The sequence below is a fragment of the Myotis daubentonii genome, chromosome 10 (genome assembly GCF_963259705.1).
Source record: "Myotis daubentonii chromosome 10, mMyoDau2.1, whole genome shotgun sequence".
NCBI classification, from domain to species: Eukaryota; Metazoa; Chordata; class Mammalia; order Chiroptera; family Vespertilionidae; genus Myotis; species Myotis daubentonii.
The window spans coordinates 69,987,931-70,014,248 of NC_081849.1; the positions used below are offsets into that span (position 1 = coordinate 69,987,931).

A 26,318-nucleotide genomic window follows, 5' to 3' on the forward strand; every position below is an offset into this window, starting at 1 on the left:
ACAGGCTCACCGGGAGATAATCCCGTTCCACACCACAGCTTCTGCAGACAGCTGAGCTAGACAGATATCTAGGAAAGAAGACTCTGCTGCCATTTTAATTCTACCCCATGTTACCAGCCTTCACGGGAGAATGTGTTATTTGTGGATAATCTAAATCATCCTGCTGCAAGCTGTCTTCCTTTCCTATTAATTTGATACACACAGAGCACCTACCAGGCCCCCATTCTGTGGTCTTTGTAAGAAACGCTCATTCTCTGACTAGTCGCTATAGCAATGTTTACTTCCTGCCAATGGGGTTTGGTCTGTATATTACATAAAGATTGATCAGCAGTTACCTAGTTATTTATTCAGCGATGCAAAAATATCTTCGAGCTGCTTTATATTTCCACTACATATATTTAATATTTGTTGTAAACCAACATGCACTATATGACTTTCAAATTACTCAGCCCATCTATGCATTCAATTGGGAAGAACATGTTACTAGCATATTCATGATACCATTTCAAGACTTACTATGGCCTAATTATTAATTATATTAATACATACTGATTTTAAAATTATTATCTTTCTTCATTACAGCCTTTCACTTAGTTCTTTCTCCTTGGCAGAGAAGGATGGCTGTAGCGGTCGTGCCATTGGTCTGGACCTAACTTTGTTCTTTTCAGAGCGATCATGCGTATTCGGTAGGGGAAGGTGATTAAAAGCAACGTCCCCAGAGGTCCCTGTGGCCCTATAACTTGGCTGTAGCTCAGCGTGCCAGATGTTTGGCCTCAGATGAAGCTCTTGGCTTATACTAGTCCACGGTCACAACCATTAGCCCACAGGAGCCATGTCGAAGGCAATTCAAACCAAGTTGTTAACAGCCTGACATCCATCCCCATTGGGTCTGATACTTGGCGACATTCCTATTTCTGGCCCTTTGAGGTCCCAGAGCATGTGGGGTGCCTCCCTTAGTGTTAAGTTCCTAGCTCCTCAATTTCTCAATGGTGCTCATCATTCGGGCTCTGTAGATGCAAGGCTGCCAGATCCGGGCACCAGCTCACAGAGAGGATGCCAAGCTGCTGAATGTCCGACAGAGACATATCCGAACGCTCTTATATTAGAACATACTACAGGACGGCTGGGGGCAGGGACGAGCTAAGGAAGGGGGATGAAGAAGAGGCGCCACATTTCCCAGCTGGATTTTAAATTCCGTGAGATAAGGCTGCGGAGCACCCTGAATGTGCCTAAAGACATGTGCTGCTTGTCTGAAAACAAAACCCGACGGGAAAGGCAGAACTCCTGTCCCTTTCCCAACAAGCAGAACTCCCAGACCTTGGGGGCACATAAGGGTGTTGCCATAGTCACCAAACCTTTTCAATTACAGGAGAAGCCAGCTTGTTTCAGAGTTAAGCCAGAATACATCAATTACAGAAAAATTGGACAGATGGTCCCAGGCTTGTGATGGTTTGACTTCGATTTTTCAATGGTGCAAGAGAGAGACATATTCAGGAGAGGCTGTACTGCGAATTTTGAATTTTGATCTTTTCCCGGGCTAACGAAATTCAGCACTCTCTGGTGACACTGGCCAGCAGCTGCCGGCCTCGGCTCCCAGCCACGTGAGCATGAGAGTCAGCAACAGGGATTCCGCCACGTACTGTGTTGTCAGCATTTTTTAGATACGATGTTTTGTTTGTCGCTTCCCATTATGGCTAGCAAACACCCATCTGTGTTTCCGGCGTCTGGTGAGAGGAGGAAGGCAGTTACTCTTGAGGTGGAAAATGTATTGAATTGCATTTTTTACTTCTGATATTTTCAACTTATGAGGTAAGGTTTATCTAGACCAGTGATGGCGAACCTATGACACGCGTGTCAGAGGTGACACGCAAACTCATTTTTTTGGGTTGATTTTTCTTTGTTAAATGGCATTTAAATATATAAAATAAATATCAAAAATGTAAGTCTTTGTTTTACTATGGTTGCAAAGATCAAAAAATTTCTATATGTGACACGGCACCAGAGTTAAGTTAGGGTTTTTCAAAATGCTGACACGCCGAGCTCAAAAGGTTCGCCATCACTGATCTAGAAGTAACTCCATGGTAAGTCAAATAGCATCAGTACTTTGATCTAGCCATGGTTCCAACCAGGAAAGCTTTTGGGGCAAAAAAAAAAAACACTTAAGAAATTTTATAAAAATGTAGTAGCCAAGGATGAACTAGCTACATAGCTGCCAAGAGAGCAATTGAGTTTTTCCTTCACACTATTTCCTATGTTCAGGTTAGCAGACAACGGGAAACAGATTGAAAATGGGCCTGTGATAGTACTGCAGCTTTTTTCTCTTAAAAAAGAAACTCAGACTAGTTTGTGTCTTAAGGGACGTTGACCAAAGAAATGACAAAGCAGGAAGGTCGGTGATCTTGGAAAGTTAAATCATTTCTAACTCATCTATGCTCATTAATTTTAAAACGAAAGTGCATTCAGTCACATCCATGCTCTTTACTGAGAGAAATGCACATAGTTGTAAATAAAATTGGCTCTGATTAAGTGAATCTCCTATCTCAGATGAAAGCAGGGAGAGCTTACCCAGGTGTATGCATAACCATAAAACTGTTGACTGGAACTGAACAGACTCATGAAAATGTCATCATTATTCAGGTACTTTCTCTCAAAAATGTACTTCTAAGTGATTTTTCTGTATTTTCATATCACTCAGTAGAAGACTCTATTAAAGTGCTTAACAAATTGTGCCATATTCATTTTTAAGGTGGCCTGCTCGCTTCATTAGAATGTGCGCTCCATAAGGTCAGGAAGAGCAGTGTTTTAATTCATTTCCTTTTCCCAACGGCTAGCACACTGCTCTGCTTTGGGAATAGGAACAGGCCACTCAATGTTTGATTTAATGAATGGATGGATGAAGAAAGTAAAGGAAGTGAAACCCCCCAACCAAAGACCGTTACACAGCTGTTCTGTCCTCTATGCCCAGGTCTCTGCCACTTCAATATGCCCTCCAGTTTCTAAGGGAGACTTCCCAAATGAAATCTCTTGAGTCCTATTTTTCATTCACATTTGCCCTTTAGTCCCACTTCTAGCAAATGATGAGTCGGGGTCAAATTGACTTTGCCATTGACTCTCTGACTCCATCTCTGAGTGGAAGCCTCTATTCGCCAATCACTTCCCCCTTCACTGAAACAAAAAAGTTATGTTATCTTCACAAGGGCACTAATGCTGTCTTGTTGACCACTGTGTCCTGAGTGCCCACCATCTACTAGTCACTCCAAAGGCATTTGTCAAATGAGAAAATGAGTTAGAGATTTCTCAGTCTATTGCCATACCAACCAGTCCTATACTGATATAAAAAATAAGATAGGAATAAAAAGCTATACTAAACTCTGCACTGACATTGAGGGGTTCACTAGTGATCAGCAAAACGTGACTCTGGAGTCTGAGGACACCATTGTGTGTGGCTCTTACACCCCTGTCATTCTGTCCCTGGAATGGCTGTGATAAGAACCGACCTGTCTTCCTCATGTCTATGTTGGAAGAAAATGTCTCTTCTCCAGCTCTACACACACACACACACACACACACACACACACACACACACACACCTCCTATTTAAAACAGTAATATGTCCACTTAGAAATAATTCATGACAATCTTACAAAGAAAAGAACGCCCTGGGAACTCTGGAACCTGAAAGGGGTACATTAATAGTGCCATAAATTTTGGTGGGAGAAATTACATTATTTTAATGAATGTTTCTCATAAAATAATGGAATAAAGATGTCCTCCTTATAATAGAAGTACAAGTTATGACACAAATTACACCCTTTTTTCCCATTTCCCTTTAATCAAGCTACCCTGGGAAGATGAAAGAGCAAAGAGAATGAGCTTAAACTTGAAAGAGATAAGATGTATACCTGAGTAATTGACCTGAGCCATTCATTGTCATTATTCCTTTTGCATTTGCTTTAGGCTAGAGTTTGGCAAAAATCAAACTTAGTACAAGTAATAGTTATAAGTAAGGTATATCAGTTTTAAAGTTTTTGAGACTGACACTTAAGGTTTATGTCCTCTCAGTATGTTGTAGATTTCTGTATCCTACAGAGAAGCATTGTCAAAAATAAAGCACAAGACTTCACTCTTTCCTAAACAAACAGCAAGGTGAAAAATTGACCCTGAAGACATTGGCTACACATCCATTAAAATGCCTTTGACTGGCTTCACTCATTCAAGTGTAAACGCTAAGAAAGAAGGTGCTGAGACCTCCTCTAGGACTCTCTGAACCCAGACCGCTAATCCAGCTTTGTCGGTTATTTTGAGGAGGTGCAAACAGAGATTTTGACCAATCCTTTTCACCCTGAGGTCAAAAGAGCAGCAGTACTTCTAAAAGTGAATTGAAAACTTAAGTTTCCAATGCAACTTTCTCTTGACCTTCAAGGCCGATAGGAAGCTCCAGATTACAAACTCCACACACAGACAGTCCACCTGCCACACACAGAAACAGTAGGGCCCATCCAGTTCATCTGTGGGATAGCCAAAGACTTTTATATCAATTTCAGGCCCTAGAATGTAGCCCCCGTCAAAAAAAAAAAAAAATCTATTGCTTTAAAGAGTTCTTGTCAAGTGTCTTTAATTGTTCCGTACAAGGCAACTTTATGAAGATGGCAAGGGAAGTAGTTATGAAAACGGAGGCCCAGAAGTTAAAATGGTTTGTCCAGGGTCACACAGCTAGTAAGCAATTCGAACCCATCTCATTCATGAGCTCACTCAAACCTCAGAGCAACTCCATGAAGGAGGTACCACAATTACTCTCATTTTGCTGGTAAGAAACCCAAGGCTTACCAGTGCTGGGTGGCCTGTATCAGGGAGGATGATCAGAGACGGGAACCAGGGCAGCCTGACTCCACCGCCCAGATATTTAAAGCCGGTGCTATGCAGCCCGGGGAAGTTCGTGCCCTCCCCATCCGCCTAAAGCCCTCCAGAAGAGCCCCAGAGTTCAGCAGACTCGCAGCCATTATGGAGAACAGTGTCTTACAAGGCGGGAGCCGCCCCTGCTGGCTCAGGGCCTGGGACGACTGCCAGAACAGGAAAGAGCTGCCATGTTAACCCTATAAATCTACCGCGGCATTTGTCTTTGGGGGATTTATCCAAGCATGTAAATGCAGCCAAAGAACGCACTCCTCAGCCACTGGGAACCTGAACAAAGGCCCGTGACCCTGACTATGTGGGGTCAAGAGCAAGACTCTTCAAAGACTTTAAGAGGGGAAGAAAGGATCAAGAAAGGGTAAATAAAGCTACTGATCTGAGATCAGAAGTAGCTATTTCAGACCCATGTCTCCTATACTTACAGATGCTCGGAGTGTGCATTTTCATGGATCATCCTTCCGCCTTTAAAACGGCCCCTGGTAAAGGGAGCAGCTCCGCTGGTGCTGCCAGGCCCTGAGTCTGGGAAGGCCTCCCAGTGCCATCCACCCCTCCGGCCACGCCTCTTCGCCCAGACAGCAGCCTGGCCGCTAGGGGGCGGGCCCTGTGCGGTGCTTTTGTTTTGCTTTTGGCAGGAAGGCTTATCTATGAACTATTAAGAAGGCCCACTCAATGACCTACTCAGAGGGACAGCAGGGCGTGGAGTCCGGGAGCTTCTAACCTCAGCCTCCGCACTGGCATTCACACTGCTGAGTTTCAGGTCGGCAGGAGCCCTTTGCAGCGCACTGGCTAGAGGTCGCAGGGCTCCCGGCCTCAAAACCTCCTAGGACGATTCCCATCCGGCCAACTCCGTCTCCGTTGGAAAGCGCCCTCCTGGGTTTTGTGTCTGCTGATGGAAATGCTCCGAGGCCAGGAGGCCCCCAGAGGAGGCCCGGTCCGCGCCAAGGCCGAGGCCCCTGCCAGCCCTGGCTGCAGCCGCAGGTGCGCACGGGCTCTCAGTGAGCGGTGGCGGTGGGTTTTCCTTTCCCCCGGGAGCTCCCATTAACGCCCCAGGCTTCGGACGAGGCGCAGCCATGGCCTCTGGGGCTACAACACAAGAAGCCTGAGCTATGTTCCCGTCTTCCCCCAACCGCCACACGGTGAGCACTGAGCGAAGGGCGGATGGAGGGGTCCAGCGCCGCTCGGCAGCGCCAGGAGCATCCCGCCGCCCGCCCTCCACCGGCCACCAGGCGGCGGCAGGCGTGTGCGAGGCTCTCCGGGAATCACCCCGCCGCTTCGCACTGAACGTCCTCTCACGGCATCCGCGCTGCCCCCATCAGCCTCTTAGCAGCTAAAGCTTTTTTTTTTTTTTTTTTTTAGAGAGGAAGGAAGAGAGATAGGGAGTTAGAAACATCGATGAGAGAGAAACATCGATCAGCTGCCTCCCGCACATCCCCTACTGGGGATGTGCCCGCAACCCAGGTACATGCCCTTGACCGGAACCGAACCTGGGACCCTTCAGTCCACAGACCGACGCTCTATCCACTGAACCAAACCGGTTTCGGCAGCAGCTAAAGCTTTTATCTCGGTTCACACCAGCAGTCATTCCCGAGCCCAGCCCAACCGTAAGGGGCAGAGGAGATGGAACCACCAGCAAACCTACGGAGCCGGGACTGCTCCGGGGGAGCTAACCCACAGCGGTCTCCGAGGCAGCGAGTCTCCTCCCTGCGCTGGGGATCGCCGGTCACATTCATGAAGAGGAACATCAGGACCCAGGGCCGGAGTTAGAGGGGACTGGCACCCCGGGGTGCGTCTCCCCGGGGTTTCGCCCGTGCATCCACCGCTGAGACCCGAGGCTCTGCGTCTGCTTGGGGTGCAGGCTGAGGAGGCCAGGCCCTCATGCCCAGTCTAAGGACCGCCAACTGAACCGGCCCAGGGAGGTTGAGGAAGGCGTGGAATGGGGCTAGGATGGGCCGCGTGGGGAGAAGGAGGCCTCGGAGCGCCAGGGGGCGCTCTTCCTCCCTCCAGCCCCTGCCAGTTTCCCCTCCTGCGCTCTGGGGGGGGAGAGGGTGAAAACATCCTAGAATTACGTTCTAACCCCTCCCTGCTTGCAAGGTGACCCAGAAGAAGTCGCTTACCCTCTGGCACTTTCATTTGGAAAATACAGCTCCCACCCACAAGCTCCTGAGGGGTGCCCCATGCGCACCAACTGGATGTTTCAGGAATAGGTGGCAAGCATCCCATTTGCACGGATTATTATTGTTATTATTACTAGAGGCCCGGTGCATGAAAATTCATGCCCTGGAGGGGGGTCCCTCAGCCGGGCCTGCCCCCTCTCACAGTCCTGGAGCCCTCAGGGGCGGGAGGCGACTCAGGGATCAGGGGAAGGAGACACCCCATCACACCTCTGGTGCTGCCACTAACAGCAGCGCAAGCCTCTGCCAGCCCTGGTTACCTGAGCCTCAGGCGGCCCTGAGCGGCTGGGGGGCTGAGGGGACTGGGGGTCTCCGGAGGCAGGCATGTGGAGCGGCTGGGCCTGCCTGGGGGCGTGGGCCTGGCCTTGCCTTGCGCCTGCCACCCCTGTGGGCTGAGGGGACTGGGTGCCACCATCTTTTGAGGGTATGACTGTCAATTAGCATATTCCCTCCTTATTGGCTGTGGGTGCCGCCATCTTTGCGATGGTGTGAAGGTCAATTAGCATATTCCCTCTTTATTAGATAGGATTATTAGGAATAATGACTTCCCTGCAGAAGCCTAACGGCTGTGTTAGAATGGTTGTACATGTGCTGGGAGCTGCCCCCTGAATGACTCTACCCGCACATTAATGTGAGGGTTAATCTCCCAAGGTGCAGAACAGTATTAGCAGGTCCCTGTGAGGTTCGCTTCTCAAAACCTCAGATTTAGAAGGCAAACCTCAGGTGGCAGCTGCGCGGTCAGGCCCCCTCCGCCCAGCGTAAGGCTGAAGAATTAGCAGAGACTTAATTTTTCAGGTCTGTGGACTTGGAGGCTGAGCCGGAATGAAGGAAGCCTATTGCCCTGGAAGAACCCTCCACATTTTTCAAGCAATTTCTCCAGTTCATTTGTTTTAAGCACCTTTGAATTCCTCTGGCATAATCACCCTACCCTTTGTCAACACAAAGTGATTGTTTAAACGGCTCAATCAGATTGTGCCATGGGCAACTATTTCCATTTATTATGATTTATTGCCTGTTTAGTACCAATGTGCCAGACATTCAACAGAAGAGAAAGCTCCAAAGATGATTTTTCTTTCTGCTCTGGAGGCCGACAGAATAAAAACAACCTGCTTAGAGTACAGGAGAGATTATCCTTGCCAGCGAGGATCAGTCACTGAGGCCTGATTTGGGGAAGGAGGTTCAACTTTCCAGTTGAAAAAGAACTTCTCATTGCCACTGGTCCTCCTATTGACCTATAGCACTGACTACGTTGATTAAAGAGAGAGGGCATGCCCGGTTTTTCACCAGGTCAGGAAGAGATTTGTCATGGATAAACCAGTCATGTAAGCCTATTGAAGGCAGGAGTCTGGGAATAGTCTTTCATCCCCAGCAATGGCCCACGCTGGCACCTTTGGGCGCTGGATAAATGCTTATGTAACCGATTGATTCAAATGTGAGCGAGCAGACCACTTATTTTACCCATCACTAATCACATCTACAACGTAGGGAATGGCGGTTTCCCGAAACTCTGCTCTGCAGGAAAGAGCCCCTCATCATTTTCATTCTTCCCTCAGGGTGTTTTGTTGCCAGGAAAAGGAGCGAGGTGTTAACAGGATAGACAGGCTCCTTGTTGCTCTTTATAACAATAGCTAACTAACTACCTTTTTTTTTAAAGTTCTATAGTATGTGAGTAATAACTATTAGAATTATTTGAAAAGCTAAAAAGCACTATCTACTAACATCATTGAGATACCTTCTCTCCAGTCACACCTGAGGCAGACGAGGGGTAGGTAGTCACTCTCCTGTCCTGAATGAAATTCTGAAAGGGCCCATGGTGTTACCTTTGCAGCAATGAGCAATGCTTGGTTAAAACGCCCACCAACGTAACTAACCAGCAGTCTTTCTTTAGGTTTTAAAAACGAAAATCGACCTGTGAAGCACAGATTTTCTTATTCTTTCTGGAACTAGTCAGGTCAGTGTACTGCAAAGCTGTTCTTTCCTCAACCTGAGTAAACTGCCCCCTAGAGTTCACAAAATGATCTCACAGGCGACGTTGTGAGTCTTTTTTTTTTTTTTTTAATATTTATCTTTATTGATTTCAGAGAGGAAGGGCAAGGAAGAGATAGAAACATCAATGAGAGAGAATCATTGATCGGCTGCCTCCTGCACTCCCCCTACTGGGGATCGAGCCCACAACCTGGGCACGTGCCCTTGGCCGGAATCGAACCTGGGACCCCTCAGTCTGCAGGCTGACGGTTTATCCACTGAGCCAAACCATTGTGAGTCTTTTAGAGCCATTTCTCAAATTGGGGAACTTGTTAAAATGCTAACTCTGACTCAGTGGGCCTGGGGTGGTCCATGGACAACAATATAAATGGCAAGGTTTTACAAATTCATATAAATTTTTTCTCTACAAATTTTGATTGTGTATAATAACCTTAATGTTTTTCATAAAATCTAAGAGTTTTATAACATCCAGTGATGTCACATATTGATACAGACAGATACATACAGGGATGCATATATTTCAAATAGACCAGGTCTCTCCACACTTCTCTAAATTATTAAGGTTGGCTGCAGTTCCACTTTCTTTCTTTCTTTTTTAATATATTTTATTGATTTTTTTACAGAGAGGAAGGGAGTTAGAAACACCGATGAGAGAGAAACATCCATCAGCTGCCTCCTGCACACCCCCTACTGAGGATGTGCCCGCAACCAAGGTACATGCCCGGAATCGAACCTGGGACCCTTCAGTCCGCAGGCCGACGCTCTATCCACTGAGCCAAACCGGTTAGGGCTGCAGTTCCACTTTCAAGAAAGGAGACTGTGAGATCTCTGACTGATCTATCCGTTCTTCTTTCTACTTTCTATGATATTTATTGAACACTTACTACGTGACCGGCACTGTGTTAGAGACTGACGTTGCAACAGTGAACCAGACAGATCACAGCCCCTGTCTCAAAGAATTTATATTCTAGGGAGAGAGACACAAATAAGTGGTAGTAAATGCTCTTAAAGAAGCAAAGGAGCTGAATTAGAAAATAATCACTTCGGACAAGCTGGTGAGAGAGGCCTCTCTGAAGAGACGACCCTGGAGCTGCAGGGTCTGCTTATGTGAAGCGACAAGGGGCCAAAGTGTTTAGGCTACAAATGTGTGCAGGCCCAGGAACCAGTTCCTGCTTCTTCGGCAAATGTGTGTTGAGCAGAAGGGAGCCTGCTGCATACGTCTGGCCCTCAGACCGGAGTCTTGCATCACTGCCAACAATTCACAGGCCCCCTCTGCGCTCAGCTGCCAATATCCGCTCCCCATGCCGGCCTTTGGCTCCCTGCCTGTCCCCGGTCCCTCACCTCGACCGCAGCACCGGCACTTGGCAGGGCCTGCTGACCCATTAGGGTTTTTCTACAAGTGCACAGACCTGTAGAAATCAAGGCCCCGGTAGACCACCATCCACAGTGATAGCCAAATAGTTTCAGGTCTTTCTTCTCGGTTCAGTTTTATTTCTGGAGAAGTGACTCCAATAAAATGTCCTACCTTTTGCTAAAATGAAATTGAACCTGCATGAAATCAGCCATTATGTGTAATTCGAATGCTACAGAAATGGATACCGCTCAGTTTGTTCCTAGGAAGGGCTGAGACTAAAAATTCATAGGCAGCCTTTGTGCAAACCCAGCCAAAATTCTCCTCTCTAAAGGCACCCAGCAGGTGTGACTCAGCGCGTGAGCAGCAACCCAGGAACCTAGAGGTCACCGGTTCAACTCCTGGTCAGGGCACATGCCTGGATTACAGGCTCAATCCCCAGTGGTAGGACATGCGGGAGGCAGCCAATCAATGATGTTTCTCTCTCATCCATGTTTCTATCTCTCTATCCCTCTCCCTTCTCTCTCTAAAAATTAGTAAAAACATGTAAAAAATGAAGTAAGACAAACTCACAACCTCCGCCTCCCCCCATTGCCCACCCCAGACCACCTCTGTCTTCAGCTGGCTCCTGTCATTCCCCCGCCTTCCCACTCCACTCCTCCCCCAACACACACACCTTGGGAACAGCAGCATGAACTCGGATGAGGGCTCAGATGGTTTCAAAGAGGATCATTATTTGTTCTTTATTATCAAAGCAGGGGGATGCAGGAGGCTGTCACAGCCCCATGGATAAGAAGTAAAGTTTCTCAGCATCCTCAGCTGCCTGGTGGGGAAAATGCATGCAGTAACCAGGACTGTGCAGTTGGAGCTAAGAGCCAGGTAGCCCCCAGGGTCCTAAGTTCAGAGAGAGGCCTGGGATCCCAGCTGGGCCACAGGCTGCCGTACCCTCCAGGCTTGTGTTAGCTACAGCCCTGCTTGCCTGTGGGACAGCTGTTTGATCTCAATACCTCGTGGACTCTGCTCCCTTCTCAGGTGGACTGTCCAGGTAGGGGGCTCACCAGGATCCATTACTATTCATCCTTCTATCTATCTCATACGTTTGTTGTGAAATTTGAATGACAGAATGTGTGCACAACATTTAGTATAAATAGTAAGTGTCTAGCAAATGTTAGCTGTTTTTACTTATAATAATTATGATTTACAAATACCTACTATATGTGAAAAACTGTATTAGGTTTTTTTAACTTTTACAAGACTTTGGGTAATTTTAATTTTCATAACAGGTGTCTGAGGTAGATATTATATCACGCAGGCTCAGAGAAATCGAGTGATTTGCCCAAAGCCACACAGCGGTTCAGTAGTGAAGTAGGATTTAAACCTGCACTGCCTGAACTCTAGATTTCAGTTGTCTTTCCCATCTCTAGTGTTCATGAATGCCGGCATTACAGTTAGGCTCAAACCCTCCAGCGGCTCTCCCACACCCCAGAACGGGCTCCACAGTCCTCAGCATGTCCTGCAAATGAAGAAGCTCATCATCCCTCATGTCCTGTCACTCTACTCCACACATTCTGCTTCAGCCGCGGCAACGTCTTTGGAGTCCCCTCAAATACCCTGCACAGAGTACAGAACTTGAACAAGTCAATGAGTATGTGAATATATGACTGCAAGGAAGTTAGAATTTCTAATTCTGGAAAATAATGAAAAGCTTAGTTTGGGGGTGTATAAAAGTGAAAGATTTGGGGTTTTTGTCCTTTCAAGGTAGGCAAGAGCTGGACATGATTCAAGGCAGAAGAGAGACAGAGAAGCAACCGCTTGAAAGAAAGGCTAATTACTGAAGAAATAGATAATAATGCTGCTGGTAATAAAATTATAATTAGTCTCATTTTAGCTTAAAGACCATTTTCTTAAGGAGGCCTCTCTGAATCCCTAAAAGAGGTTAACACTTCATTAAATGCTTCTGTAGCACCCTTTACTTTCACTCACTGTTCTGATGATACATCACATTTGAAATCACTCGTCCTATATTTACCACCTCTAACAAGCTCCACACATCGTCTTGTTTATGCTGGATTCCCAGCAGTTAACACAGTGTCTGGCACAGCACAAATGCTTGATAAATATTAATTAACCACAAGATTAATAGCATTTCTCTGTCCTAAGAGTGACCATGTTTCTGCTTGCTGATACCAATAAGATAAAAAGAAATTTCATTTCTTGATAACGAATCAAGAAACATGACACTCTGGTGTCGGACATCTCCCGAGGGTTCCCAGACTGTGAGAGGGCACAGGCCAGGCTGAGGCAACCCCCCAAGTGCACGAATTTAGTGCACCAGGCCTCTAGCACACTAATAGGTTCCTTGTAGGTACCGTTGTTTCTTCATCTTTACATCTCTAGTGCCTAGCAAAGGTCAGTACATTTTCTTATCAGTAAATATAAAAGAAAGCCTTGGATCTTCCTTGACTATTCTCTTTCCCTCACACCCTATATGCATCCATCAACAGGTCCAACCTAGTCTGTCAGAAATGTATCCTAAATCCAGCCGCTCTCACCACCTCCACCATGACGTCCCCAGTCCAAGCCACCATGAGGTCTTGCCTGGGAGATCTCAATAGCCTCCTGGCTGGTTTTCTAGATTCCAACTGCAGTCCATCCTATGCAAGGCGGCATGCTGGCCCTTTAAAACAGCATCCAGCCTGGCCAAGTAGCTCAATTGGTTGGAGCATCATCTCATACACCAAAAAGGTTGAAGGTTCTATTCCCATTCAGGGTACATACTGCGGTTGTAGGTTCGTTCCCCAGTCAGGGTGCCTGCAGGAGGCAGCTGATTGATGTTTCTCTCTGTCTCTTCCTTCCTCTCTCTCTAAAAATCAATAAACATATCCAGGAGGCGACAGCCGCCCTGGAGGGGAAGAGGAAGGGGAAGGCCAAGATTGACTCCAGGAAGGAAGAACAGCTCTGGAGGCTATAGAAACAGGCCAGAAAGAACATGGAGAAAAGGCCAATACACAGAGACCCTCCAGGGCCAGGACTGAACACAGTAAACACTGGGTATTCCTCATGCTTGGCTTGGCCTGCCCTCCCTCCATCACCACCTGGGACGTGGGGACCCAGGGGCAGCCATCCACGTGCTGCAGGCAGCCTGGGGCTGAGAAGACTGGGGACACAGATAGGGCCTTAGCCATTGCTCCAGTTTAAGAAAGGCCTTTCTTTCTTTATTTTTGATTGCTCAACCTCACTTTTATAGGCAGTGACTTGCACATCTAAAAGAATAAATTGCATTTAAAATAAAATTATTCTCACGCACTCATGTGTGAACCAACATGTGAACTCACTTATAAAGGCAAGGATAATTCCTATGTCATTGTCACTGTTAAACCACGGGAGTTTTGAGACTTCTGTAAGGTGTCACACAGACACTAGGTCCCTGGCATGTGTGGGACGATGCGGTCCAGTTTTGGTGAAAGAAGATATGACTAGCAACGCACACATCTCCTTGCTTTCATGTCGCCAGCAGCCAAAGAAGGTGTGGAGAAGAGTCTTTCTTTAAACGGCTACTTTACATCTCTCTAAGAGCTAGGCAGCCATACTTTATCTATGTCTTACTTGTGCGTGGAGAGTTCCAGAAAATCAATAATAGGACCAACCAGTTACTTCAGCTTCAGTATTTGCAAAAGTGAGCTAGGAAATTGTAATTGGCGAGGACTCTGCTTCCCACCTGCTCATATACTGTACTCTGCAGCTGTTGGGATGTGGGGAATGCTGTGGGCAGTCTGAGTCTGGTGGGGGACACAGTATTTGTAGATGCACACAGTCTGGGAAAACCTGCAACCAGGGGTCACAGGCATTGCCTTTGCTACTTGCTATTTTGTTATCAGAAGTAAATTATATTTCAAGGAGGGGGGTAGAGTGGATAGAGCATCTGTCTACTGGGTTCCAGTATAGAGGGAGAAATTAATAAGAGGACAGTGTTTGGAAAAGTAAAATTGGATACAGAAAAAAAATATTGTCTAAGGATAACCTTGATGAAAGATGATAACAACAAAATTGGATGGCTCCAGGCACAAGAGCTCTGCTTCCACCAATTTATTTGCTTTTAACAGCCAGGTTGTCAAAAGGGGACTTTGTTCCCTGGGAACATATTGATGGGAATATAGTTGGGCATCACTGTGGGCCTCAGTCTAGAAGCGAATTAATCTTAGGCCTGCATCTTGCCCATGGATGGCTTCCAAAGGCTGATGAGGGATCATGAAGATCTTGTTTGGGTACCACAGAGGGACAGATTTAGCAGGAGGCCAAGAGCCTCCTGAGTAGCTCATTCCCACTTCTTCCATCTTTGGCAAGAGGTGGCTATTAGCAGTTTCATCCCTTCTCCCATGAAATAGGAACCTTATGATTGATTATTTCTGCTCTCTGCCATTGAAGATAGGGCTGTATTTCGGAGATGAAGAACGCCATTCTAGAAAAGCTTTGAGATTAAAGATGCCTTCTAACGATTAAAGTAAAACTTCTTTAATGCAGAGTCTTCTAATTCTGTGAACTCCGAATTCATGATCAGTTTCATTGGGCTGAGAATCTTTTTAGTCCAGTGGTGAGGAGACAGAGAGGTTACTAAGCAAACTAGTGGTGGAATCTTATTTGCAAAAGGTGTAACCAATTTAAAAAGACTTCTTTGCACCAGGCTTAAAAACAGTTTCAGCACTATTAATTTTGAAAAATTGAGGTATAATTTATATACAGTAAAATTCACCCTTTTTAGTGTACAATTCACCCAGTTTTGAAAAACCCATACAGTTATATAATCACTACCGTAATGAAGATACAGAACAATCCCATCATCCCCCAAACTCTCTCACTCTCCATGGTGGCCAGGCCTCCTCCCACTCCAACCCCGGGAGACCACTGATCAGTTTTCTGCCCCATTAGCTTTGGCTATCTGAGGACGTCCTAGAAAGAGAAGCAAACAGCATGTAGCCCTCACTTAGCACAGTGCATCAGCGATTCCCTCATGTTGCTGGCTGTGTACGTAGTTTGTTCCATTTCCTAGCAGAGTGCCGTTCCATTGTACCACCGTGTGCTTGTCCATTCACCAGTTCAGTTGGACATTTGAGTTGTTTTCAGTTTTTGGTGAATATGAATAAAGCCACTATAGAAATTCACATTCAAGTTTTTGTGTGAACATGATTTTTAATTTCACTTGTGTAGATACCTCAGAATGGGATTGCTGAGTTGTATGATAACTCAATGTTTAACCTTTTAAGAAACTGCCAAACTCTTTTTCTAAAGTGGCTGTTGCACTTTTCATTCCCAGTGAAAACATGCGAGAGTTCCAGTAGCTCCACATCCTTGCCATTTTTTTTTATTAGTTAAGGTATTACAAATGTGTCCTCATCCCCCCCCCCCATTAACCCCCAACCTCCCCTTCCTCCCCTCCCCCTGCCCCGCACACTCATGCTCCCATCCCCCTGTTGTCCGTGTCCATTGGTTTGGCTTATATACATGTATACAAGTCCTTTGGTTGATTTCTTCCCCTTACCCCCGCCCTCCCCTACTTTCCTTCTGGGGATTGATAGCCTGATCGCTGTTTCTCAGTCTTTGGGTCTGTCCCTTTTCATCAGTCTATGTTGTTCTCTAAAAATCCACAAATGAGTGAGATCATGTGGTATTTATCTTTCTCTGACTGGCTTATTTCACTTAGCATAATGCTCTCCAGTTCCATCCATGCTGTTGCAAAAGGAAAGAGTTCCTTCTTTTTTACCGCGGCATAGTATTCCATTGTGTAGATGTACCACAGTTTTCTAATCCATTCATCTGCTGATGGGCACTTAGGCTGTTTCCAAATCTTAGCTATGGTGAATTGTGCTGCTATGAACATAGCTTGCCATTTTTTTTCAAGTCTTGTTGTGTGCGTGTGTGTGTGTGTGTGTGTGTGTGTGTGTTTTGTTGTTGTTGTTGTTGTTGTTATTGTTGTTGTTGTTTTACATTAGCCATATTTGTAGATGTATAGTAGTGGTACCTCAGTCTTGATTTGCATTTTGCTATTAATGATGTTGAGCATCTTTCTATTTCATATGTTATCTTTGGTGAAATGATAATCCAAATCTTCGGCCCATTTTAAAAATTAAGTTCAAACTATTAACTTAATGGCTGATGTGTATATAGGTATTCATATGTATTATTTTATTTGATCATCACAACTCCGGGAGGGAAGCAGGGCAGATATTATTCCCAATTCTCAATGTTCAGTATCCCTGAAAATGGTTAAATGGCTTGCCCACGCTCACCACAAGTGGCAGTACCAGGGAGAGGCCAAGGCTTGCTGTTGACGCTCTTGCCTCCACCAGGCACTGACTTATTCTTCCCGAAGACAAACAGGGCCACTCTCTATGCAGCAGGACAGTAAACTGTCTACCAAGGCTCCAGGTGACTTAGCCAGCACAGGCAAAATCATGGAAAGGTGAAGTCTGTCCTTCTGTCTGTCCGACACGCATTTCCAGCCCCTTCCTGCAGTGAGACTTCCCTGTGCTCCATCCCCCTTCTCTGGGGTCCAATTCCCAACTGGTGATACTGAGAGAGAAAAATCTATTAAATCTTCCCGGACTTTCCCCTCTTCCCAACTCCTGGGGGGTATGTTTGCATTTGAATGAAGGCTTTCCCACTTCTTCATGCAGTGCCTTTGAAACTGCTCTGTTAGAGCATCAGGGCTCCTGAGAAATGGCCTAAAGAGCCACTGGGAGCGAGGATTTGGATCCCCCACCAACCCCCACACCCCTACCCCCACCCCACCCCCCGCCACACACACACAAACATGAAGGGCTTGACCATTTTCGTGTTTACTCCAGTGCACTGCCTAAATATTATCTCTTTCTATGCGTGTTCTGATGTGGAAAAGGTTAGAAACACAGAATAGAATAGTGGTTTGGGCTTGGGCCAAGCGGTCCTGGCAAATGGTTTAATTTTATCTAAGCCTCGGTTTCCTCATCTGTGAAATGGGGATAACAGCACCCTACTTCTTAGAACTGTCCTGAGGATGAAAAGATAATGTATATGACACACATGGCAGAGTTCCTGATATATGTGGTGCATTGGTAGCTCCATTAACAGCCCTCTAGCCCTGAGATTTCACCTTTCAGCCATGGAGATAGTGAATGTCTGCCCAGGGTCACGGCGGCATCCTGCTTATATTTTCACGATGAGCATGACTGTGAGCATCACTAAGCAAATATGGTCACAATTTTTGAAGTTATTTATGTTTATAACACCTAGTTTGCATCTCTCCAGTAATAAAAGTGAAGCAAATGCACGCTTAAAGGCCATTAATAATGCCTCCAGGCTGAAAACAAAGCTTCAGAAAGAGCAGAAGCAAAGTAAAAAAATTTGTTCTGAAATTTTTAAATGCACACATTTTTCTTATTTGTATTTTGTTACAAAAAGCACTCACCTTAGTGATGGTTGAATAGACCCAAATGAGCCATTATGGTTTGAACACATCCTTAAAAGATATTTTTGGAGCACCAAATGACTTCAATATTACTGTCCTTTGATCTACTATAATTATTTTTATATTTTCTCATAATATTCTAAATTAGAAGAAAATATATTTCAATGATACCACATCAATATTCTCTAACCCAGCCAACTGTAGGTTGCAACAGGAAAGTTTAAAAAAAAAGAAGAAGAAGTAACGTTTGCCCTAACTGCTTTGGCTCTGTGGATAGAGCGTCAGTCTGAGGACTGAAGGGTCCGGTCAAGGGCACATGCCCAGGTTGCAAGCTCGACCCCCAGTAGGGGGCATGCAGGAGGCAGCCGGTCAATGATTCTCTCTCATCATAGATGTTTCTATCTCCCTCCCCCCACTTCTCTCTGAAATCAATAAAAATATATTTTAAAGCAAAAAAGAACACCAAAATGAATCTCTTTGCAGAATAATTTTGAGCAGTAAAAGTATTTATGTCTCAAACTGATTCATTGTTTCCAATATCTAGTATGAGTATTTTCAATTCAATCCAGACTCAAGGTATGACACTCAGAGGGATATATTTAAAGGTCATAGTATTATCTGCCGGGGTCCAACCCCAGCAGGTCCAGGGGTTCCCCAAAGGTGTGGACGGAGTCGGCGAAGAAGGAATGACACGGAGACAGCGTTCAGTTGATCAGCAGCCTAGCCAGGATCTCCAGCCAAGTTCTGGTCTTGATCTCCAGAGAGGCTCTGCTGTTTATTGTCTTGTTACATCCGTATTTATACCAGTTGATTTTAATCCTGTCAATTTCTATTACAAAGGTTAGGGCGTTTCTTATCTCCATTCCAGGGAGTAAAGATTATGTAGCTTAAGCATGATTGTTTGTAGTGATTAACTACCCGCCTGGCACTTAGTTAAGGAGTTTCATCCCCTCCCTGACTTCAGGGAAAAATTCCTACCTGGGGAAACAACCTTTCTCGGAGAGGTGACCTTGGTTAAAACACACAGCGCTAAGGGGAGCAAACATATTAAGAACAGTATGCTATATACGCCAGGTCCCTTGAAACATATGCTGTGCAGATGTTTCTTTCCTGCAGCGACTGTGTCAGGCAGCAAGGATGGACCGGCTTCCGGCAAATTCCCCCTTTTTTATTTTTTAAATGCTCACGCATGCAAATCAGTGGCCACCTCTCAGACTGGGCCATTTAAGTCTCGGAAGAAGAGTGGCAAGCAATGATAGTGAGCATAGCTATAAACATAGTGGATGGAGCGCAGAAGGAGCCCCATTCCTGTAGAAGGTTGCCAGCCTCTTCAGTCAAGGGATTTCAGCTGTCCTCAAGTTATTGGTTTGATTGTCTTTGTCACGCTGGTAGAGTCCTATCCGTCCCGAGTGTGGGGTTCTCAATGGGGTGGGGGGGCTTACCTAAGGGAATCCTGTTCCAGGGGTTCCCAAAGGTGTGGACGGAGTCGGCTAAGACTATCCACCCTCTTCCTACGGTGGAGTCCGATCCGTCCCGAGTGCAGGGCGCTTACCTAGGGTCCCTGTTCGGGCGCCAGATGCCGGGGTCCAACCCCAGCAGGTCCAGGGGTTCCCCAAAGGTGTGGACGGAGTCGGCGAAGAAGGAATGACACGGAGACAGCGTTCAGTTGATCAGCAGCCTAGCCAGGATCTCCAGCCAAGTTCTGGTCTTGATCTCCAGAGAGGCTCTGCTGTTTATTGTCTTGTTACATCCGTATTTATACCAGTTGATTTTAATCCTGTCAATTTCTATTACAAAGGTTAGGGCGTTTCTTATCTCCATTCCAGGGAGTAAAGATTATGTAGCTTAAGCATGATTGTTTGTAGTGATTAACTACCCGCCTGGCACTTAGTTAAGGAGTTTCATCCCCTCCCTGACTTCAGGGAAAAATTCCTACCTGGGGAAACAACCTTTCTCGGAGAGGTGACCTTGGTTAAAACACACAGCGCTAAGGGGAGCAAACATATTAAGAACAGTATGCTATATACGCCAGGTCCCTTGAAACATATGCTGTGCAGATGTTTCTTTCCTGCAGCGACTGTGTCAGGCAGCAAGGATGGACCGGCTTCCGGCAATTATCCCTACCCTTGACAAATCTAATCTTTTCTTCTCCGAGTCAAGCGCATACTTCCAGCATTTTCACAAATCAGCGCCTTCACTATGGCAACTATATTTCTGTGTCCAATATTCAAACACAAACAGCATTTCAGAGTTTCCATTTGGAATAGCAATGGATCAGCCTCTGACCATCACTTTATTTTTTTTAATTTCTTTATTGATTAAAGTAAAGGACTTGTATGCATGTATATAAGCCTAACCAATGGACACAGACAACAGGGGGGTAAGGGCATGAGTGGAGGGGGTGAGGGGGTAATGGCAGGATAAGGACACATCTGTAATGACCATCACTTTAGATAGAGGTTAGAGTTTTGTTTTTTTTTGTTTTGGTTAATCCTCACCCGAGGATATTTTTCCATTGATTTTTAGGGAGAGTGGAAGAGAGATGCCGGGGTCCAACCCCAGCAGGTCCAGGGGTCCCCAAAGGTGTGGACGGAGTCGGCGCCGGGGTCCAACCCCAGCGGGTCCAGGGGTTCCCAAAGGTGCGGACGGAGTTGGCGAAGAAGGAATGATACGGAGACAGCGTTCAGTTGATCAGCAGCCTAGCCAGGATCTCTAGCCAAGTTCTGGTCTCGATCTCCAGAGAGGTTCTGCTTCAGATCTCCAGCCAGGTTCCCTCCAGGCTCTCCAGCCAGGCTCAGTCACCAGGTTCCAGTCAGGCTCTCCTGCCAATCTCCGCAGTCAGGTTCAGTCCAGGATCCCCTGCCATGCTCTCTCGCCAGGCTCTGCCTCCAGGCTCCGAGGCCAGTCCCGGTCCAGGATCCTCCGGCATGCTCTCGCCAGCGAAGTTCTTCTGTCTCTAGAGAACGTTCTGTGTAGGTTCTGTGCCTAGGCTCTGTCTCTCTTGGTCCTGTCTTCCAAGCCCTGTGTCCTAAGTTCTGTGTCTGAAGTTCTGTCTCTTTGTCTGGTTCTGTGTTCTGAGTTCTGTGTCTTGCTGTCTTGTTACATCTGTATTTATACCAGTTGATTCAATCCTATCAATCTCTATTACAAAGGTTAGGGCGTTTCTTATCTCCATTCCAGGGAGTAAAGATTATGTAGCTTAAGCATGATTGTTTGTAGTGATTAACTACCCGCCTGGCACTTAGTTAAGGAGTTTCATCCCCTCCCTGACTTCAGGGAAAAATTCCTACCTGGGGAAACAACCTTTCTCGGAGAGGTGACCTTGGTTAAAACACAGCACCAAGAAGGTGAGCAAACATATTAAGAACCGTATGCCATATATGCCAGGTCCCTTGAAACAGCAAGGATGGACCGGCTCCCGGCAGAGAGAGGGGAAGACAGAGAGAAACATGGATGTGAGAGAAACACATTGATTGGTTGCCTCCTGCACAAGCCCCAACCAGGGCCTGGGCCAGGGAGGAGCCTGCAACCAAGGTACATGCCCTTGACTAGAATCAAACCCGGTACCCTTTGTTCTGCTATCCACTGAGCCAAACCGCCCAGGGCAAGACAGGGGGTTTTGTCATAGCCCAGAAGAAGAGATGAGTCCCATTTCTCAATCAGAACAGCGGATAGCAAGGGAGTCCAGTGGCAGTGCGTCAGAAAGCCATTCAGCAACCCTGCTCCATTACCTACCAGCTACGCCGCCTTAAACAAGTGACCCAACCTCATCTGTAAAATGTGCACATTTTCTTGTGAGTAAATACATTTCAAAAGCTTAGAAGAGTGCGTGGTTCCTAATAATCACCTCAATCAAGGTTAGCTGTTGCCATTATTAGTACAACCAGTGGTGGCAGTATTAGTATTACCTTCCCCTACACTCTAATCCAGCCGTGGGCAAACTACGGCTCTCGGGCCGGATCCGGCCCGTTTGAAATGAATAAAACTATTGAAAAAAAAGACCGTACCCTTTTATGTAATGATGTTTACTTTGAATTTATATTAGTTCACACAAACACTCCATCCATGCTTTTGTTTCGGCCCTCCAGTCCAGTTTAAGAACCCATTGTGGCCCTCGAGTCAAAAAGTTTGCCCACCCCTGCTCTAATCCATAGCACTGAATGGAGAGAAAGAAAGCAGTGTGGTAGCCCTTATTCAGGGACTGGGGGATCCTTAGGCCCAAACTGGAAGCCCTACGGCCACCAGGTGACAGGACCCCTGTCCCCTGAGACAATCCCTGGCTCCCTTCCGAGGGGTCTTCCTTACCCTTCAGCACCGGATAAAATTAACTAATTCTTCCTCGATTTGTGTTTTCCTTTTCTGTACCATTTTTGCTGGATATAAGAGCCACCTGGGGAAACCAATAATGCAGGTCTGCAATAAGCAGTTTAGTCCTAGCGGGTCACCTCTCCGGTCACTGTCACTTGGGTTATATTCCACAAAATAAACAAGATGTTAAAACCTAATAGATGAGCTATTTTTGTTTTTTATCTAAGGCATATATGAAGTGAGAGAGTTTTATTTTTCAATACTCTGGGTTCCCATAATTTAAGAAATAGTCTTTTAACTCAAAGATAACGATGTGTGTGCGTGTGTGTGTGTGTGTGTGTGTGTGTGTGTAATTTGTGTACATATATACTAATATATAATTATACATTATTCAGTCAATGTTCTCAGAGACATCCAAACTGTTTGGGGCAGATTATTCTTTAAATAAAGATCTTTTCTCTGAAGTATTCCCTGAAGCAGGCATTTGGATTCAAGTCTTCCATTTCTATTTGTGGAAGGATTTACTTGTTCATCAAGTATTCATTGAGCACTTATTCTTGTGTCAAACAGTCTGCTAGGTATTAAGTCCTCTGTGATAAACAAGACCAGTGTGGCCACTGCTGGCATGAAGCTTACAATCTAGTAACTGAGGCTGATATTAACCTAGTAAGCAGGCAAATACATAATTACAAATGAGGAAACAGAGTCAAGATGCTCTTGAGGAGAGAAGAGAGCAGAATGCCTGCTGTGGTTGGGGTTCCCTGGGGTGCTATTTAAGAGTCCTAAAGAATGAAAAGGAATGTGCCATGTGAATATTTGGGGGAGAATGGTCCGGTCTGGACAGAGGAGTCAGCAATGAAGTCCACAAGTAGAGAATGAGATTGGTGCATTTGAGGTTGTGAACCAAGACCAGCGTGTGTGGAGCCTAAGGAATGCAGGGAGATGAAGTTGGCAAGGCTGGCAGGAGCCAGAGCACACAGACTTTAAAAAAAAAAAAATTGCCCTAACCGGTTTGGCTCAGTGGATAGAGCGTTGGCCTGTGGACTGAAGGGTTCCAGGTTCGACTCTGGTCAAGGGCATGTACTTTGGTTGCGGGCATATCCACAGTGGGGGGCGGGGGGGGTGCAGGAGGCAGCTGATCAATGTTTCTCTCTCATCGATATATCTAACTCTCTATCCCTCTCCCTTCCTCTCTGTAAAAAATCAATTAAAAATATATTTTTAAAAAATTAATTATTGACTTGAGAAAGAAACATCATTTTGTTGTTCCACTTATTAATGCATTTATTGGTTGAATCTTGTATGTGCCCTGAATGGGGACTGAACCCCAATTTTGACATATGGGGACAAACATTCTAACCAACTGAGCTACCCACCCAGGGTCAGATCACACAGGCTTTTGTGGGTCATGTTCGTAATTTTGGATTTTAATCTAAGCAGTGAGAATCCACCAAAAGTTTCAAGCAAGGGAATGGTATGATCTAATTAATGTCTCAAAGAGGTGTTGTGGACACTGTATGGAGAATTGGGAAGGTAGGCAAGAGTAGAAGTAAAGAGAAAAGTGGGTTATTGTAGCTGCCCATGTGAGAAATAATAGCTTGACAGGCCCACCTGTTGGGTATGGTAACTAGGTTAGTTGTCCTGGGCTCTGACAACACTGCAACTTCTGTTGTTAAGACTACCTCCAAGGGGGCCCTGGCTGGAGCACTCTAACTCCATTGCTTAGAGTGTTATCCTGATGCATCAAGGTTGCAGGTTTAATTCCTGGGCAGGGCACATACAAGCATCAACCAATGAATGCATAACTAAGTGGAACAATAAAATAATGTTTCTCTCTTTCACTCTCCCTTTCTCTCTCTCTCTCTCTCTTTCTCTCTCTCTCTCTCTCTCTCTCTCAAAACAAATAAATAAAAGTAAAATATAATTTGAAAAAAATCCTGGGGGAAAAGAGAATATCTCCAAGGGTTAATGAAAGATGTCCATCCACACTGTTGCCTTCTTTTAAGGGATCTTGGGCAGTCCATACTGGTCCCAGTCTTCCAGGAACTGCCCTGTATCTTGAACTAGGGTGGTAAAGGTGAAGGTGCACAGAAGTTGACAGAGTCCATGTATATTGGAAGATATGATTAATATGACCTGCAGATGGATTGTATTTGTGAGGTGATGGAGGAAAAAGAATCAAGGATGACTCCAAATGATGGTTGTGCAATTCATCAGGATGGGGAAATAAGGAAAGAGTGAAAAATAAGTTTAAGAAGCAAATGTTTCTATTTTGGACTTGTTAAAGCGAAGATGATCATGTATTTGAGTGGACGAATCAAGTAGACAGATGGACATAGCAGCCCAGAGCTGGTCGCATAGATCTTAGCAGGAACATTTAGGACTATTGTTGTTGTATAAAAGCTACATGAATAGATGGGAACACCTAGGAGAGACCACTAGGAAAGAAAATGATGTAAGACCAAGCCCTGAGGAAGGCCAGCACCAGAGGCCAGGTAAAAGAAGAGGAACTTACAAAGTAACTTGAGAAGGAACTGCCAGGGCAGCAGGACAAAGAGCAGGAGAGTGGAGTGTCATGGCGGCCAGAGTCCAGCTTGCTTCTGGGAGTGGTCAGCTGTGTGATATGAGGTCAGATAAAACACTGAGATGAATGCAGAGCCATGTCCTCTGGATTTGACAACAGAAAGCTCATTGGTGACCTTGACTAGAGCAGATTCACCCAGGGGTGGGTATGGGAGAAGGGAGACAGTTTGGAATAAAAGGCTTTTTCCTTTCTGATTTCAACTATTGGGCCTGGGGACTTTGTTTGGACAAAGGAGCTGCAGAATTCCCAACAGGCCCAAGTGGCTGATTTCGTCTTTCCAGGATGTGTCTGTTTTAATTCTAGTTAGAATATCTCAGACAGGGAGGATGTGTGGAACTTGTCCTGTATAGTGACTTCATATATGATCATACGCGTTAGCCAGTGGTCAGGTTCAAGAAAAAAATAGAGATGGAGGAAGACGAAAGGAGAGAAGGAGGGAGAAGGAAAGAAGAGAGAGAGAGAGAGAGAGAGAGAGAGAGAGAGAGAGAGAGAGAGAGAGAGAGAGGTTTAAAGAAATGAGAAGTAACTGTGATTAATTCCTCTGGTTATTGTGTGTCAAGATTTCATGAAAACTGGAGTTTGACACGTTAGCCAAGGCCTCTTCCTGACCACCACCGTTTGTCACCTTGATGAGGCAGGTGGCACAGCAGGTGAGGAAGGGGCTGCCTGCCGCCTGTCCCTGGTGCTTGATGGAGCTTTGTGGGCTCAGTCTGGTGCAGGTGCTGCATGTATAGCTCTGAACTGGGGAATTCTTGTCCCCCAAAATGAAAACTATTTGCCACGACCTTCACGGCGGGGTTCGGGATCTGAAGGAGGGGCCGACGCACAAGTGAAAATACTATACAAGCAATATTAATTTAGGAGGCTCTGGGGGTCAGGGGGAGCCTCTTTCTTGAAGAGACACACCCACCTCTGGCCTGGTCCACCTTTTATTTACTTGAATACACATTTGCCCTTTAGCAATGCATACAGGCATATCAAAGGTAAAGTTTGGTAAACAGTAAAAGGATTATCAGGTTAGGGAATTGCCTTGAGCCACCACTATCTCAACAATCGGTGCATAGCTCGGACCTGCTAAAGCCCAAGGTCCATCGGCCTTCTGCGTTCCTTGGTGTGCTCTTGTGACAGTAATGGCAAGTGGTAGCTTCCCACAACTATTAAGCCACATATATAAATATCCATCTTTTAAATCTTTTACTAGTTCATTTTAATTTCTGACTAATATTCTTAATCAGTAGCAGCTTAGCACATTTTAGCTTTAAGTTTCTCTCACTAAGCATTTAATAATCTGTAAACAAACACTTCAGAAATTTTTTATAAGAGGGACTTTTATATTTTTGTATTTTGAAAATTTTCACCTTCTAGTTTACCACCGTAAGTTGTTCAGAAGTAAATGCTAAGTATTCTGTTCATTATTGGATCTAGATCTTGTTGGTCAGCAGTGGCCACTGGCTGGGCATGTGCATTTCACATGCTTTGATCCTATTTGCAAGGCTACACCTTAGGAAAATTTTCTCAGTAAGTTACAAGGATAAAGAAACCAGACATTTTACTCTTGGCTTACCC

General features: G+C 45.6%; 1 protein-coding gene and 1 long non-coding RNA gene across 10 annotated transcripts in view; one reads left to right on the forward strand and one right to left on the reverse strand.

Moving 5' to 3' along the window:
- Positions 1-26,318, forward strand: part of MAGI2 (membrane associated guanylate kinase, WW and PDZ domain containing 2) — a 1,174,807-nt gene that overhangs the window by 1,143,067 nt on the left and 5,422 nt on the right. The gene's annotated exons all lie outside the window — the stretch shown is intronic.
- LOC132243111 (uncharacterized) lies at positions 377-5,443 on the reverse strand. Its single transcript, XR_009454797.1, has 2 exons — positions 5,334-5,443; positions 377-1,724 (listed from the first exon to the last, which is right to left on the reverse strand). It is a non-coding gene; the product is annotated as an uncharacterized LOC132243111 (long non-coding RNA).